Source organism: Eleutherodactylus coqui, chromosome 10 (assembly GCF_035609145.1).
Source record: "Eleutherodactylus coqui strain aEleCoq1 chromosome 10, aEleCoq1.hap1, whole genome shotgun sequence".
Lineage (NCBI taxonomy): Eukaryota > Metazoa > Chordata > Amphibia > Anura > Eleutherodactylidae > Eleutherodactylus > Eleutherodactylus coqui.
Window position 1 is genome coordinate 60,700,958 of NC_089846.1, and position 16,242 is coordinate 60,717,199.

Here is a 16,242-nt window from a genome sequence, read left to right on the forward strand (position 1 = left end):
TGTGTGGGAACGGTGGCGTCACGAGTGATGACTACTACCCCTATCATCCTGTTTATTGGCATTCCCTATCCTAGGGGTGTCGACGATGGCCCTCAATACAGCTCTGACCTTGGCTATGTATCATTCCTCCGGATAGAGAATCTGGTAAGTGCCGCCGTGACAAGCCAACACTTGACCAATGTGGAGAGCTGGGAGGGTTAAGTGTTCAGGGTATCCCTCTAGGGTGTTGAAGTAGCAGTAACTAATTTCTTTCTTCCTCACTCACAGGACTGCCCCACAACGCACTCTGTGTACAGCATCACTTGTCTCCACCCTCCCTCCTTTGCGGAGTGTAGGTAATGCTGGGTAGAGGGCAGGTGAAGCTGATGGTGAGCTGGCAGGGCCATTTTATAGCCTGGGGGATAGAGGGTTTGTGGTTAGCAGAGTCACTCACGGGTGTAGCAACTGGGTTGGTGTCGGCATGTGTGGTGGACATGGGATTAATGGCTACTGGAAATCTCTATGCGAATTGGCAGCACAGGCCTTTCCTAGGTCCTGGCCCTGTTGAGTGGTGTTGAGTGATGGTTTCCACTCCAATATGCTGATAACGAAGAACTTCATTGCCCATAGTATATGCTTGTCTTATCATCTGGGAATCTAGACAAGAAGTCTCCTGAGCATACTGTGTCATATGGCGGCAATAACTCCTTGTAGAAAATGAGCAGGCCACGTCCCTAAATAGGCAGAGCCGTGTTAGCCTATAGAAGCATGGCAGAATGCAACTTTTCTTTTTTGCCTTTGTGAACACCCACATGCGTTTTTTTAACACTGTGGTAACACTGCGTTTTTTTTTACGCGATTGTCAATGGAACTTCTAATGTTAAAAACGTATCACAAGTTTGTGCTTTGCAATTTTTGTGCGATGCGTTTTCAATATTAGAAAGTCCCATTGACAATCGCGTTAAAGAAAACGCAGCGATATCGCAGCATTAAAAAAACGCAAGTTTATGTTCACTCTAAGTTCCGTCTGTCAGTCTCTCTCTCTGCACTTCTGAGCAGGAACCACCTCTTGTACTACTACTAATTGCCATGCAGCGCCATAGCTTCCTTTAGCCACGCGCACGTTCTTCCCCATCAAGATCCTGAGGCCTGAGGAAATTTAAAAGTTACAAAACAGAAATGGTGCTGAAACCAGACCGTTAATAGAAATAAAATACTTTGACCTTAGCGGTCCTCTCCTACACGCGGCAGTCCTGTAAGCGAGGAAGAAAGATGATGGTTGTTGTTACCATGGTTCCAGAGCGGTGGGGTGTGGAGAGTAGGGAAAGTTCACTATTAAGTAAGACTGCAAATGGGTGCACTATGGGGATGCTGAGAAGCATCTTGGGCAGTGATGGCCAACCTTTTGAGCTCGGTGTGCCAAAATTCGCCAAAAAACCGAGCATAACTCGGGTGGTGTGTCACTTTGAGAAAAAAATCCATAAATTCGCGATATTTATAGTTTAAATAACAAAAAGGGATAATTGTAATATATAACTGTATTTAGTAACCCTAAAACACCCATAGCACAGGCCCTCGCCTCTCCCAGCCTCCCCCTCACTCATCTTAGTAATGATGACCCCCAGCAGTGACAGTGCCCCCCCACAGCAGCCCCGAGCGGTGACAGCGCCCCCCCAGCAGCGACAGTGGCCCCCCCACAGCAGTCCCCCCAGCAGCGACAGCGGACCCCCCCCCCCAGCAGCGACAGTGGCCCTCACAGCAGCGACAGTTCACCCCCCAGCAGTGACAGTTCACCCCCCAACAGCGGCCCCCCCAGCAGCGACAGTGGACCCCCAAGCAGCGGCCCCCCTAGCAGCAACAGCAGACCCCCCCAGCAGCGACAGCGGACCCCCCCCAGCAGCGACAGTGGCCTCCCACAGCGGACCCCCCCAGCAGCGACAGCAGACTCCCCCAGCAGCGACAGTGGCCCCTGCAGCGGACCCCTAAGAAGCGACAGTGGACCCCCCAGCAGCGGCACCCCTAGCAGCGACAGCAGACCCCCCAGCAGTGACAGCGGCCCCCCCACAGCGCCCCCCCCCCCAGCAGCGACAGCGGACCCCAAGACCCGCGTACTCACCCCATCCACGTCCTGAAAGCTCCGCTCCTCTGCTGGCTTCCGCGCCCTCCAGCAGCGATGATCTCCGGCGCACACTGTGACGTCAGTGTGTTGCAGGACGCCTTCTTCCCCGGACGCTCCCACGGAACCAACAGGAGACGTCGGGGGAGGGGGGAGGAGGATCCTGGCTGCATACTGACATCGCAGTGTGCGCCAGGATCAGCGCTGGTTAGTGAATACCAGCAGGGGAGCCGCGGCGGCCCCTGCTGGTATTCACCAATGGGGTGAACGGCCGCGTGTCAACGACTATGGCCATGCATGTCAGTACTGACATGCGTGTCATAGGTTTGCCATCACGGGTCTTGGGTGTATGGCAGGATGGGAAGAGTGGGCAGATATGCGTCGTGGCTGAAATAAATCTTCATGGCAGTTTGGACCCAGATAGAGAAACAAAGTGAAAATGAATGACACCATTCAGAAACAATGTCAACTGTGTTCACTGGAGGTAACTGAACTGTAATCACTATTAATGTGGTATCTAATTATTCAGGGGTTCACCAGTTCTGTGTGAAGAGGACACTGAGGAGCACTATTACTGTGAGAGAGCACTAACGGTGTGGCTTAGAATAAAAGACGTGGTCTAATGTACAAAAAAAAAACCTATTCCTACAGCCTGCATTGGTGAACCATGAGGATTGGGTCTCTTTTCATTGTTCTAAACTTGGGAGGTATGAATTATTTCCAATTCCTCCTCCTTCATGGACCCATGAAATATATATGCAGAAAGTTGCATAAATATCATAATTCACCCTTTCACTGTTCTCAGTTCCTTGCCAAATATATGCAATAGGACACATGATGGAAGCTGATGGCCATAAAAGAGATGCAGGGAGGCTGACCGTTTGCACATAAGGGGCCCAAATATTTCTGACGGTAGGCCCGGTTGGGGGAAGTGAGGAGAATTATTTACAGTTGTGAACAATCCTGACTCGTCTGGCGCAGGTTCGCGCTTTCTGTGTTTATTTGTCTGCTCTTACTTAGACGTTTGTGTATAATTGTCCAGATGCATGCATACGGCTGTAACCACTACAAGTAATTATTACCATAAATGGGAGGGGGCCTTTATTTTTGTCTAAACAAAACAAGGAAAAAATTTTGGATTTTCCTGCAAGCTGGAGAATGTGGCTCATAATACTGTACAAACAAGCAAAGTGGAAAAACAAGTTTCACTCCAAGGGCTATCACCCTTATCACTGTAAGGCAACAAGGCCTCCTCGATGCGTGATGGGTCAGTTCCTGAGAGTATTTTTATGCTTAGACCTTAGATTTGTTCTTGTTTTCTTATTAAACCACATACTATTTACTCACCGCATTTGCATAATACTTAGAGGATTCCTGGCAGTGACAGCTTGCAGAGGTGTAACACGAAGCGTCTGAGCCCAATGCAAAATCTGTAATGGGACCCGCACCTACCACTTATGCGGTTGAAGAAACGGGAGCTGCTCTCGGCGCACCACAGACCAGGTAGGTAAGTATCAATTCTGATTGTCTATCGCACTTTTGAGGTCTCCTATGTATATTATACCTACTTCCCTCCCTCCTGTCTGAACGAATCTTAGAGTCATGGAGTCATGAAGGCGGTACCACGCCACCCTCTCGCCTTGAATGACCCTCCTCTTCCTGTCTGTATATAGGAGAAAAGCTGTCACCTTAGATGATGCAGGCAGGGAGCAGCCACTACGGCGCTACCCCTATGAATCAAAGCTCCGATCAGACAGGATTTTCAAAGTATGTTTATACTGAAACGCTTCCCCAAGTAGTTTGTGGTAGCAATGACTGGCTCATGGATGGACTGGAGACGCCAAGTCATGGTACCAAGGAATTGTTTTCAGACAGCTCACGGGTTGTGACAGGAGTTCGTTCAGAAGCGGTAGACTGGCAGAGGTCAGGATTTACAGTTTGCCTAGCACTACCGATTCCTTCTATGGCAGTAAGAGGATTTCCCTCTCTGCTCCCAGAATATACAGCTATGGCCAAACATTTTGATTAGAGATGAGCGAACGTACTCGGTAAAGCACTACTCGTCCGAGTAATGTGCTTTATCCGAGTACCTCCCCGCTCGTCCTGAAAGATTCGGGGAGCGCCGCTGCTGACAGGTGAGTTGCGGCGGGGAGCAGGGGAGAGCGGGCGGGAGAGAAGGAGAGAGAGATCTCCCCTCCGTTCCTCCCCGCTCTCCCCTGCAGCTCCCCGCTCCGCGGCGCTCCACGAATCTTTCAGGACGAGCGGGGAGGTACTCGGATAAAGCACATTACTCGGACGAGTAGTGCTTTACCGAGTACATTCGCTCATCTCTAATTTTGATACTAACACAGATTTTGTTTTTCACAATCTACTGCTTCAGTGGATTGACCACAGGTTTTTAATTGGGTTAAAATCTGGGGAGTTTCCTGGCCATGTTTTGTTCGAGACACTTAGTTATCACTTTCACCTTGTACATAAGGCCAAAAAAAGGCATTTGTCCATCCAGTTCAGGCTATTATCCACCAATGTTGATCCAGAGGAAGACAAAAAAAAACTCCAATGAGGTAGAAGCCAATTTTCTCCATTTTGGCCGCCTGCAGATGGGCAGAATTTCCGCCCCTGGAACCTGCCATAGGATTGCGTTAACAAACGCAATCCTAGGCAGACAGCAGTGATTTGGCCGCGCGGCAAACAAATCGCGGCATGCTCTATTTCTGTGCGGGGCTCGCACGTCACTCACTGGCCGCCGGCCCCACTCTGCGCATGTGCCGGCACATGAAAGAGTCGGGGCCGCGGGAGCAGGTGAGTGACATGCTGCTCTCTGCAGACGCTCGGGTCGGGTCCCGCTGCGAGAATTCTCGCAGACGGATCTGACTAGGCCGTGTGCAGGCGGCCTTAAGGGAAAAAATCCTTCCTGACTCCAATCCGGCAATCGGAATAATAACCGGAATACCGGCCCTTCTGTATTTATTAATGATTATAACATATAATATTGTATTGCTCAAGTAAGGCATCCAGGCCCTTCTTTTACTCTTTTATCGAATTTGTCACCACCATGTCCTCAGGTAGAGAGTTCCACAGTTTCACTGCTCTTTCATTAAAGAACGGTATGTTGGTGTATAAACCTTCTTTCCTCTAGATGTAGAGGATACCTCCTTGTTACTGGTGCTCCGTCATGCTGTAAAAAGCTTGTTCATCTCCAGATTGCTCCTTGGTTGGGTGAAGTTGCTCTTGGAGGCTGTTTAGATACCATTCTTTATTCATGGTTATGTTCTTAGGCAAAATTGTGAGTGAGCCCACCCCCTTAGATGAAAAGCAACCCCACAGATGAATGGTCTCAGGTTGCTTTACTTTTGACATGCCACAGGACTCATGGTATCGCTCGCCTTGTCTTCTCCAGACAATCATTCTTCCTGCAGAATGTCAGTCTGTCCTTGATGTTTTTCGTGGTGACAAGTGGCTTCTTTGCTGCCCTTCTTGACACCAGGCCGGTCTCCAAAAGCCTTCACCTCACTTTGCATGCAGATGCACCGACACCTGCCTACTGCCATTTCTGAGCAAGTACTGCACTGGTGACGAACCGATCCCGTAGTCGAATTTTCTTTAGGCCGGCTTCACAACGGTTAGAAAATGGCGCACTTTTCGTACAATGCGAGAGTGAGTAAAAACACAGAATTATGAAACCAATTCTCATCTGCGATGTTTTCACTAATGTGATGTTGCTTGAAATGAAAAAATCACAGCATGTTCTATCTTTCTGCGATATCACCCATTGTTTTCAAAGGGGTCACCGGCCAAATGGAAAGTAATAGGAAAACTCAGTGATTCTCTGCTGTGGGAATCCCTTTCAGCCTCGACAGGGAAACCCCTTCAGCCTCGATCCCTTTCAGCCACAGCTGGATTGACTCCCCTCAGTGGTGCGAGGCTGTTTTCACATGAAAACCCCTCCATTGAGGGGTTTCCCATGGACTGTGAGGGCGATATCGAGTCATGATTTTATGGCCCGATATCGCCCTCGTCAGTGTGAAGCCAACCTTGAGAGACGGTCCTGGCAACGAGAAGATCATTATGTTAGTGGGTCATGTTGTGGCACGGCTGAAATTTCGTGGAAATTGAGTTTTTGTGATTAAGTTATTTTGCAATTCATCTGATCACTCTTTATCACAATCTAGAGTCAATGCAAATTGCCACTATAAAAAGTAAAGCAGCAAACTCTGTGGCGCAGAGTCTTAAGGCAGCAGTATGCAGTTCTAAGCTCTTGCTCATGACTTGAAGGTTGCAAGTTCAATCCCCGCATGATAGCCGGCTCAAGGTTGACTCTAAGGTCCGTAAAATGAGTACCCAGCTTGCTGGTGGGTAATGAATAAATTACCTAAAAGCGCTGCGAAATAAGTTGGTGCTATACAAATTACAAGTCCGTTTCCCTTGTGTCTGTTTTAAAACGTTTGGCCACGACTATGCAGGGTGGTCCACAAAAAAGTAGCTGGGCACCACACTCTTATGAAAGCTATCTAAAAGAATACCTGTCTTTGTTGTTCCATAGCAGCCAATCACAGCACAGCTTTCATTTCTTATACGTACTACTGAGTAAAATGAGAACTGCGCTGTGATTGGTTGCTATGGGCAACAATGACAGATTTTTTTTTAGACAGTTTTCATGGTATTGGGCTACCTTTCCGTGGACCATCCTGTACCAGCACACAATGCATAAATAATACCTTCTTACTGCTAAAATGTAGTACTGCCATACTTTGTCAAGAAAAATATTTCAGTACCTATCCCACAATCTATATATCCGTATCAGACCTTTTTATTGGATATTTGAGGATGTGGTGATGGCAAAAGCAATAGAGGAGTTTAAGACTAGACTTCTTTTTGGAGCGCTACAACGTTGCAGGCTATAGACATTAAATAACCAGCAGGGTTGTTCATCCAGGACTTGGAGTCAGATAGGAACTATCAAAACGGTGATCATCAGATTATTCTGACTGCCATTATGGAGTCGGGAAGGAATTTATTCCCCCAAATGGGCTAATTGGCTTCTGCCTCTTGGGTCTTTTTGCCTTCCTCTGGATCAAACAGTGGGTTGGAAACAGGTTGAACAAGATGGACATTTGTCTTTTTCTGCTTTGCATACTATGTTACTATGTATTTGAAATATTTTTTTTTTTAAACGTCATCAATGGAAAAAAGTTAAAGGGTCACCAGGTCTTGTGAAATGGTTTAATGGGCGAATTCCAGAAGATCCAGTTTTTCCAGTAAGAATTCCTGCCATACCAACATCTGAACAGTATTAGGCGTTCTTTGAACAGACAATAGTACATGGGAGGCAAACACTAAAAAGATGAGACTTTGGCTTATCCAGAACATATTTTACAGTAGGCTCTACATAGAGTCAGAGATAGGGGTTTGCTAGATGCCACCCTGATGCCTGAGGATAGTATTATCCTTTAGGGTATATGTAGATGGCAGAATCCAATGTGATTCTAAAAACCACAGCAGAGATCGCAGCGGTACTGTGGACTTCTGCCGTGGCTATGCAGGTGTATGGTCATGGATCCACAAGTGGATTTAGCCCTTTTCAATGGGCAAATCCACATGTGGAATTTCCAACCCAAATTCCGCATGGAACCAAGCAGAGTCTACATCACATGACTTGTCGCTCCTTTTTTTTTTGTCACACACTGAAAACATCCTCGTTAAAGATCTTTATTATCTCCAAGTCTATTCTGAAGGTGGCTTTATACAGGACAACTATGATCTGAAAAGTTGCTTGGTAGGCTGAGCGTAAGCAACGGTTATTCCATGTAGCCATGACCAGCAACCAGGTGACGAGTGAGAATTCGTTCACTAGTCGCTAGCGGCTTCATTTCTGCTCACCTGTAAATACTTGATTAATCATCGTAAACAGATATTGTTGTCTTCCAACGACCAGTCACAAATAGTACACAAATAGTTATTCTTACGCTTCAGCGACCACTCAGACAATAGTACATGCTATGCCTCACACTCTCAGGACGGCTTCACACGGGCTTATTTGCACGCATTTTTACGTGCGCGATACGCAGAAAATAGAACCCATTAACATCAATTTTGTGTACATGAAAAAAAAATGCAGCATGCTGTACTTTTGTGTGCATTTGCACCCCAAAGCTCCCATAGGAGTCTATGGCGAGTGAGCGAATACTGTGAAATTCTGCGGAAAAAGAATACATCTGGAACTCATTAGGCTAAACAGCCGTTTAAATCAGATAATTGTTGCCTCATGCAAATGAACGTGCAAAAAGTACAGTACAATACGCCTATACAAGCGCAAAAACAAATGGTTTACAGCACAAATAAGTTGCACTGAGCTGTGTACAATGGCGCATACTCCTGGGTGAAGCTGCTATCAGGATGTATTCCCTCAGTGATATTCTCAGGCAAGTTTTTTTCCGTGTCCAAGACTGACGTAACTTGTGCAGAAAATGAACCCATTCATTTAAATGGTTTCATTCATATGAGCAATTTCTCACTGTGACCTATGGTCCGAATTTGATTAAATCGCTGCATGTCCTATTTTCGTGCGAGTCTTCCATTGACAGGGTGTGCGGTGCCATATGAGTTGCGTCTTTGCATTCTAACTATTATTCCTATTTCCACTGAGTAATTTGCCTGAGCAAAGATATATCAAACTACCGTACTAACGGCCACTTGACCGTGAGTATGTATGTATGTGTTTGTGAGTGCTTCTCCTGCTCCACCCCCCCTGGTGACATCATTGAAGGTCCTACTACATATATAAAACACAGAGCCTGACCGACAAAGTTAGGGCTCTTGGAAAGGGAGGACAAAAATAGCAAAATGAGAATACAACTAAGCCATTCTCATCTCAGACACAACTCAGAGGTCCTGACAGAATACACTGACCTACCACCACCACCACAGAGATCCGGTGGGCTGAAGGACCTGCAGTAACATCACTGCTGTGAGAGGCGTCATTGTGCAGTTTGGTAGAAAGTCCTGTATACTGGATGCATATATCTATATTCCACAACATTTCTGCTCGATTCACAACCTGATTGGTTGTTTGGGTTGGTTGATTCACAGTGATTGGTTGTTTGGGTTGGCTAATTCACAGTGATTGGTTGTCTGGGTCGAATCGAGCAGAAGTGTTGTGGAATATAAATATATGCATACTGGATAAGCCGACAGCAGCCACCAGGACCTGTGATGTCACCGTCATGTGATCACCTGTGTGGGTGGAGTCAGGGATCACACGACACGGGGCTGATCACTATCGCGAAGTCTGCTGAGCTGGTGATTCTTGGAAATCAACATGGATGTACCATGTAGTAGAGCTGTGTGTGAGATGTGTGGGGATCATAAGGTCTCATGTCCACAGGGAAAATCAGGCCCGCCGCCGATTCTTCATGCAGAATCCGTAGCGGGTCCCCCCTGCCCCGCGGACATGATGCCTAAAAATCAGAATAAACTCACCTGCTCCGGACGATGCGGATTTTCCTTCCTTCGCGGCCGGATCTTCTTTCTTCGGCCCGGCGGATGTGCTCGGCGTGCCGCGCGCATGCGCCGGGCCAAAGAAGGAAGATCCGGCCGCGAAGAAGAGAAGAACCGCATCGTCCGAAGCAGTTGAGTTAATTCTGGTACGGGTCTCCCGCGGATCCGGACGGCTTCCATAGAAGCCTGCGGGAGCCCCGCACTAAAATGGAGAATGTCCATTTTTTTTCCCGCACGCGGATCCACGCCTGACGGGAAAAATGACATCCGTAGATATTTAACTACCAGCGGGTGTCCAATGCATCCCTATGGGGCGCGGATCCGCGTGCGGGAGAAATGCTGCGGATTTTAAGCCCGTGGACAGGAGGCCTAATGGTTGTACCATGTAGCATAGCGCTGTGTGTGATGTGTGGGGATCATAAGCTGTGTAGCACATTGCACCACCCGAGAAACACTAGTAATATAATTTCCTAATAATTACTATTATATATATATTGGTTGCCGTCGCCGTCCTGGAACGGGCTTTCTACTAGTGTTGTATATTTAGCGCCATGTTCAGCAGGTAATGCTCAATATGTGAAATATACTAGTAATATGTTGAAAATACAGATCAGGTGCCATTTATCGGACAGGATTACTATTGCTGCAGTCAGTTTATCCATCAGTTTAGGGACATCCTCCCTGCTGGCAATAATAGTAGCCTTCGGGGTTGTGCTATTGAAAGTGTTAAAACCCATTAGGGGAGGACATTATTGACTAGAGAAGCATATTGGATTTTTATTCTAGGCAGTCATCAGCCTGACAGGGGAACGAGCGCGGGACCTCATTCATCACTACTGAATTTTTGATCTCTGCACATGTTTTATAGTTAAACTTTGACATGGTCACATGATTTGATGGGGCTTTAAAAGGGTGTGTTCACCTGTTACCAGCAGACTATGACTAAGAATGGTTTACACGAGTGAGAAAATCATGCAGTTTAGGAAACCGATGATTTACAATGGTTTCCTTCTCATCTGCGATATTTTCACTGATGTGATGTTGAGAGATTTAAAAATTGCGGCATGCCCTATATTTCTGAAATGTGTGATTTTTTTTATCTCCCATGTTGCCCTATGGAGGCTTCTTTTTATCGCAACACAACTAACGTGCGTTGCGATGCGATTTTAACTTTAGAAAGTCCCATTGACTCGATTTTATCGCGAGTGGCAGTGATGCAAGATTATTCTTCAAAAGAAAAAGCATCGCCGATGCATAAAATCGCAGTGAACAACAACGCGATTTTGCCACGATTTTCTCGCGGCAAAATCGCGATCGCTAGTGTGAAGCTAGCCTTAAGGTCCTTTTACACAGGCTGAATATTGGGCTTGAATGTTGCTCCGAGCTTTCACTCCCCAGACAATCAGGCTGTGTATTGGTGGATCGTACCATTTCAGCACCATAAAACTGCTCGCGGCTTGGCGGTACACCCCCCAGTGTGAACAAGGAGACATTCAGCCGGCCTATGGGGACGAAAATCATACCAGCAATCATTCATTCCTGTAAGCCAATTCTTGCTTTGTGTTAAAAAAAAATGAATCAAGGGCCAAGCAATGTGTGTGTCAATGGGCTTTTGTTAGACTGAGCCAAAAATTTGGCTTATCTAAAAGGACCTGTAGGCCAATAGCCTAAATGCATAGCTGTGCTTTATCTCGCACAGATGTTGAGTTGTATACCAATAAAGAATTTTGCATTGATCTGATCGTGCCCAGTGCTGGATTTTCTATTTGTGGATTGGTGATAATGAGATCTGGCCAGCCGGGTATGTGCAGCCAATCACATATGAGCCAGCCACGAACGGGGTAACCACTGTCTGTCATTAGGCATTTTGCTTCTCTAGTAATCGGGACATGGGTACACTGTTAGGGTATTAGTGTATCTTGACGCCACCAGGAAGACCTGGTGGAGTCAAGAGTGAGAGGGGGGTGATGCCCCCTGATGTTGATTGGCTGGACAGAGCCGTGGGCTGCAGGTTCTGGCAGCCCACTAAGCAGGAAAGGAAAGAACAAGGCTTTAATATGACAAGCATACATCGGTAGTTCCAAGCGCAGGAACACAAGGCGGGACCTCTTTTCCCTGATGTCACTTGCAAATAAGGCCTGGCTACACAGAGGCCCCTGCGGTGGTGGGGAGACGCTCTCACAGGTGGCCGCCGCTGTGTGCAGCAGAAGAGCCGCAATGGGACACAGCCATGGGGCACTCCGGTCTGACAGTGGTTGGCGTCCACTCTGCGGGCAGGCAGCAAAGTTACAGGCTGTGGCCAGGACGGAGGGCTAATCCTGCGGTTGGTCAGCAAGCATATGCTGTGACACGGAGGTCTCATCCTGCAGTAGGCCGGCAAGCATCCGTTGTGACAGGAGGCCCCGTGGACTGAGCAGCCAGCCGGAACGCTCCACAAAGGCTGTGTCAGGGACTGACAGCTGATCTGGGTGAGGAAATGAAGCATCCCTCAGAAGAGTCGCAATAATCAGCGGTGAGAGTCCATGCAGCAGCGTGTGCTTGGCTTTTTGCCGACCCTGCTGCAGCACGGCCGACACAAAAGCTGTGCACACTGTGCTGCTAGGACCTTTGCGCCTTTACCCTATCGGGAGCTGGGTGTGTGAGAGGGGCGTTCCCCCTCTCAAACCTCTAGCTTCTGGTGGCGTCTAGGTACACTAATACCCACTGCTAGTTACTACATGCAACCGAGGGGCAGGCATTCAGAAGCTGCCTTGCAGGTGAATGGAGGCAGCATGGAAAGTGTAGGAGAGGAAGTCCTGGCCATAACAGTCCTATAGAATGGCTGCTTAGGACACCCCCTACCTGTAAATGGATTGCAAACAGCAGAGTAGCAAAACAAAGAAAAAGGAAAATCTACATGGAAACTGAATTGGTAAAGCTCAACTGCAATATACTACAATGTTGTGAATCGAGTTATCACGATGTGTCAGTCATGTTTCCTCCATCTGCAGCTGACATAGCAGGTCCCAACATTTCACTTTTATTCGTGTGTTTGTTTCTTCATGCAGTTTTGCCACTGACAATATACTAAAATACAGCAATGCTGCCCTCTAATGGATAATTTTGATATTGCAACTAACAACAGTATTTTAGGCTGAAAAATAATAATAATAATAATAAACTTTATTTGTATAGCGCCAACATATTCCACAGCGCTTACATAGACAGGGGGGATACAGAAAGACAAAAGTACAAACATTACAGAACCACGGTTACATAGTAATCAATTGATGGAAACAATAGGGGTGCGGGTCCTGCTCCAACGAGCTTACATACTACGAATAGTGGGGTGATACAGAAGGTAAAGGGCTGGAGATGTGCGCGGTATGGCGAGGTGGAGAGTGAGCGATGTTATACACATAGACAATGGTCAGACATTTAGACGTGTGACGGCAGAAACTGTATGACTGCAGGAGCGGTTTATGATGGCTAGCAGGGATTGCAGTCAGTAGGTCAGGGAGCATGTTATCAGGCGGAGTACAGAGAGGTTTGTTTAGGGAATGTGGTATGCCTCCCTGAAGAGGTGCGTTTTTAGAGCACGCCTGAAGTTCTGCGAGTCCTGGATTGCTCGGGTAGCCTTTGGTAGTGCGTTCCAGAGGACAGGTGCTGCTCTGGAGAAGTCTCGGAGGCGGGAATGAGAAGTTCGAATTAAAGGGGCGCTCAGTCTGGTTTCGTTAGCAGAGCGGACAGCCCGGGCTAGTTGATGTATTGAGATAAGGGAGGCGATATAGGGGGGCGCTGCACTGTGGAGGGCTTTGTGGATGAAGGTAGCGAGTTTAAATTGAATTCTGTATTTAACGGGCAGCCAGTGCAGTGACTGGCACAGGGCAGAGGCGTCCGAGTAGCACCTGGACAGGAAGATAAGCCTGGCTGCCGCATTCAGGATGGATTGGAGAGGGTAGAGTCTGGTGCAGGGGAGGCCGATCAGCAACGAGTTGCAATAATCGAGCCGGGAGTGGATGAGGGCAACAGTAAGCGTTTTTAATGCGTCTATAGTGAGAAAAGAGCGGATTCTTGCGATGTTCTTGAGGTGCAGCTGACAGGTTCGGGCCAGAGATTGGATGTAGGGGGTAAAAGAGAGATCAGAATCAAATATGACTCCAAGGCAGCGGGCATGTTGTCTAGGAGTTATGGTGGCGCCACACACTGAGATGGAGATGTCAGGATGAGGGCGGTTAGTGGAGGGTGGAAATACCAGTAAGTCAGTTTTAGAGAGGTTTAGTTTTAGATAGAGAGAAGACGTAGTGTTAGAGACAGCAGACAGACAGTTAGTGATGTTTTGGAGTAAAGGTACAGAGATGTCACGGGAAGAGGTGTATAGCTGGGTGTCATCAGCATACAGGTGGTATTGGAGGCCAAATCTCCTGATGGTTTGTCCAATAGGGGCTGTGTAGATAGAGAAAAGAAGGGGGCCGAGGACCGAGCCCTGGGGGACCCCAACAGCAAGGGGAAGAGGAGGGGAGGTAGAGCCAGCAAAGGAGACACTGAAAGAGCAGTCAGATAGGTAGGAGGAGAACCAGGAGAGGGCAGTGTCCTTTAGGCCAATGGAGCGTAGCATACTGAGGAGAAGTTTGTGGTAAACAGTGTCAAATGCTGCGGAGAGGTCGAGGAGGATCAGTAGGGAGTAATCACCCCTCGATTTGGCTGTCAGTAGGTCATTGGATACCCTTGTAAGGGCGGTTTCTGTCGAGTGTTGAGGTCGAAAGCCAGACTGTAGGGGATCTAGGAGAGAGTGCTCTGATAGATAGCTTACAATGCGGGAGTAAACCAGGCATTCTAGTAGTTTGGAGATGAAGGGGAGGCTTGAGATGGGTCGGTAGTTGGCAGCATCAGTCGCGTCCAGAGTCAGCTTCTTTAGCAGTGGGGATATGATGGCGTGCTTGAAAGAAGAGGGAAAGATGCCAGAGGTCAGAGAGAGGTTGAATATAGTGGTGAAAAAAGACTTGCGTTCAATTTGTTGAGCCTAAAATAACGTGTATTTTTTTTTTTGTAAAAAATTCTTTATTTAAAATTTTTTGGGTGGGTACAGAAAGAAAAAAGGGAAATCCGCTTATCCGGATCAAAACCCCAGGAAGCATGTGGAAAAGAAAAACAAGAAACAGTTTCTCTGCGAACATGCAGAGCATTATTAGAATAACAAATTTAAAGTGGACGATTCTGTTTAATTATCCAAATGGCATATGCTCCAAAAACAGACAGAATCTTTTATTTAATAGCAATGAATAATCTGTATTATCAGGGCCCGTTCAGACATGTGTATTTGTCCCATGCATTACATAGTGAATGAATCCATTGAAATGAATGGGTTCTATTCACATGAGCATATTGTTTTATGCGATCATGCACAAAAAAAAACGTAAAATGAAAAAAATTTAGTACTATTTCATGTTAAGACTTTGGATGTGGAACCATTGGATCAACCTACCAGGTCAGTGAAGGCCCAGTCCAGCGAGGCTGATAGCTGACCCTCAGGGATTCGGAGGTAAGGACTCCAGATGACAGTAACCAGTCCACGGAGGTGAACTAGGGAAGATACCTTGCCCTAAGCTAGTACAGGAGAGGAGAGCTAGCCCTGCCTAGGACGGGGCACTCGTCCCAATAAGGACGACCCCATGGTCTTCCTTTAGGCACTAGCTAACCCTTACAGGTAGAACGCTTATACACCAAAAGACAAACCAGGACCGGGAGTAGTAACAAAACAGAGATTGAGAGGCCTACAAGGACAAGACAGGAACAGGTGAAGAGACTACTGCCAGAAAGGGTGCAAAGGCACAAAGACAACAAACAGAAGGATGCTAGATAACAACAGAATAAATCCAGGAGCAGGAGCTGAGCAGGATGTCAGAGAAAGCAAACTCACAACAACACTACAGCACTGTCTGACAGACTCAGGACAACTATATAGGGCAGTGATTGGAAAAGGTGCATTAGCTGAGCTGGAGACCGAGAAACAATTAACCCCAGGAGTGCCTGAAGAGAATAGTATAAGCTCAGGTAATAGGGAGAGCAGGACAACGCCCATGTCTGCCAGAGGCAGAGGATTGTGTCTGAACAGTGCACCCAACATCATGCTTATCCCTCTCTGGTATTTATCCAAGTGCTATTAATCCCAACATGTCTGTGCCCTCTTATCCGGTCTCTGATATTTATCCAAGAACAAATTAAGTTCACCATGTTTGTGCCCTCCTATGTGATCATGTGTATAAGTTTTTATATAAATACATCTTTAGATTTGTTCTATTATGCCTAAGGAAGAACCCTGAGTAGGTTCAAAAGCTTGCTGTAACATCATGTACCTTTTGTTAGCCATTAAAAGGTAGATCTACAAGATTATTTGTTTTCTCTTACGGAAAAAAAAAGTGACACGGACCATCTTGGTGTGTAATACGCACTGTAGAATTCTACTGAAATCAATGGGCATGTGTAAATACACAAAACACACGAAAAATTTTGTACGACCCTTAAAGGGATATTCCCATCTCAACAAATGCATTCAGATTTTGCACACGTTGTTAGAACATCTGTGACGTGCCCTAAAGTCTCAGTGTGTTTTTTTTTCCCTGCGTGCGAATGGGGTTTTGAAAGCACTTCTCTCACCACTGGATATAATG

At 47.0% G+C, this 16,242-nt stretch overlaps 1 long non-coding RNA gene across 1 annotated transcript in view; it reads left to right on the top strand.

Moving 5' to 3' along the window:
* Positions 1–3,446: 3,446 nt before the first annotated feature.
* LOC136580516 (uncharacterized) overlaps positions 3,447–16,242 on the top strand; it is a 66,450-nt gene continuing 53,654 nt past the window's right edge. The window contains exon 1 of the long non-coding RNA XR_010786962.1: positions 3,447–3,602. This is a non-coding gene — a long non-coding RNA (uncharacterized lncRNA). The remainder of the gene's footprint in view (positions 3,603–16,242) is intronic.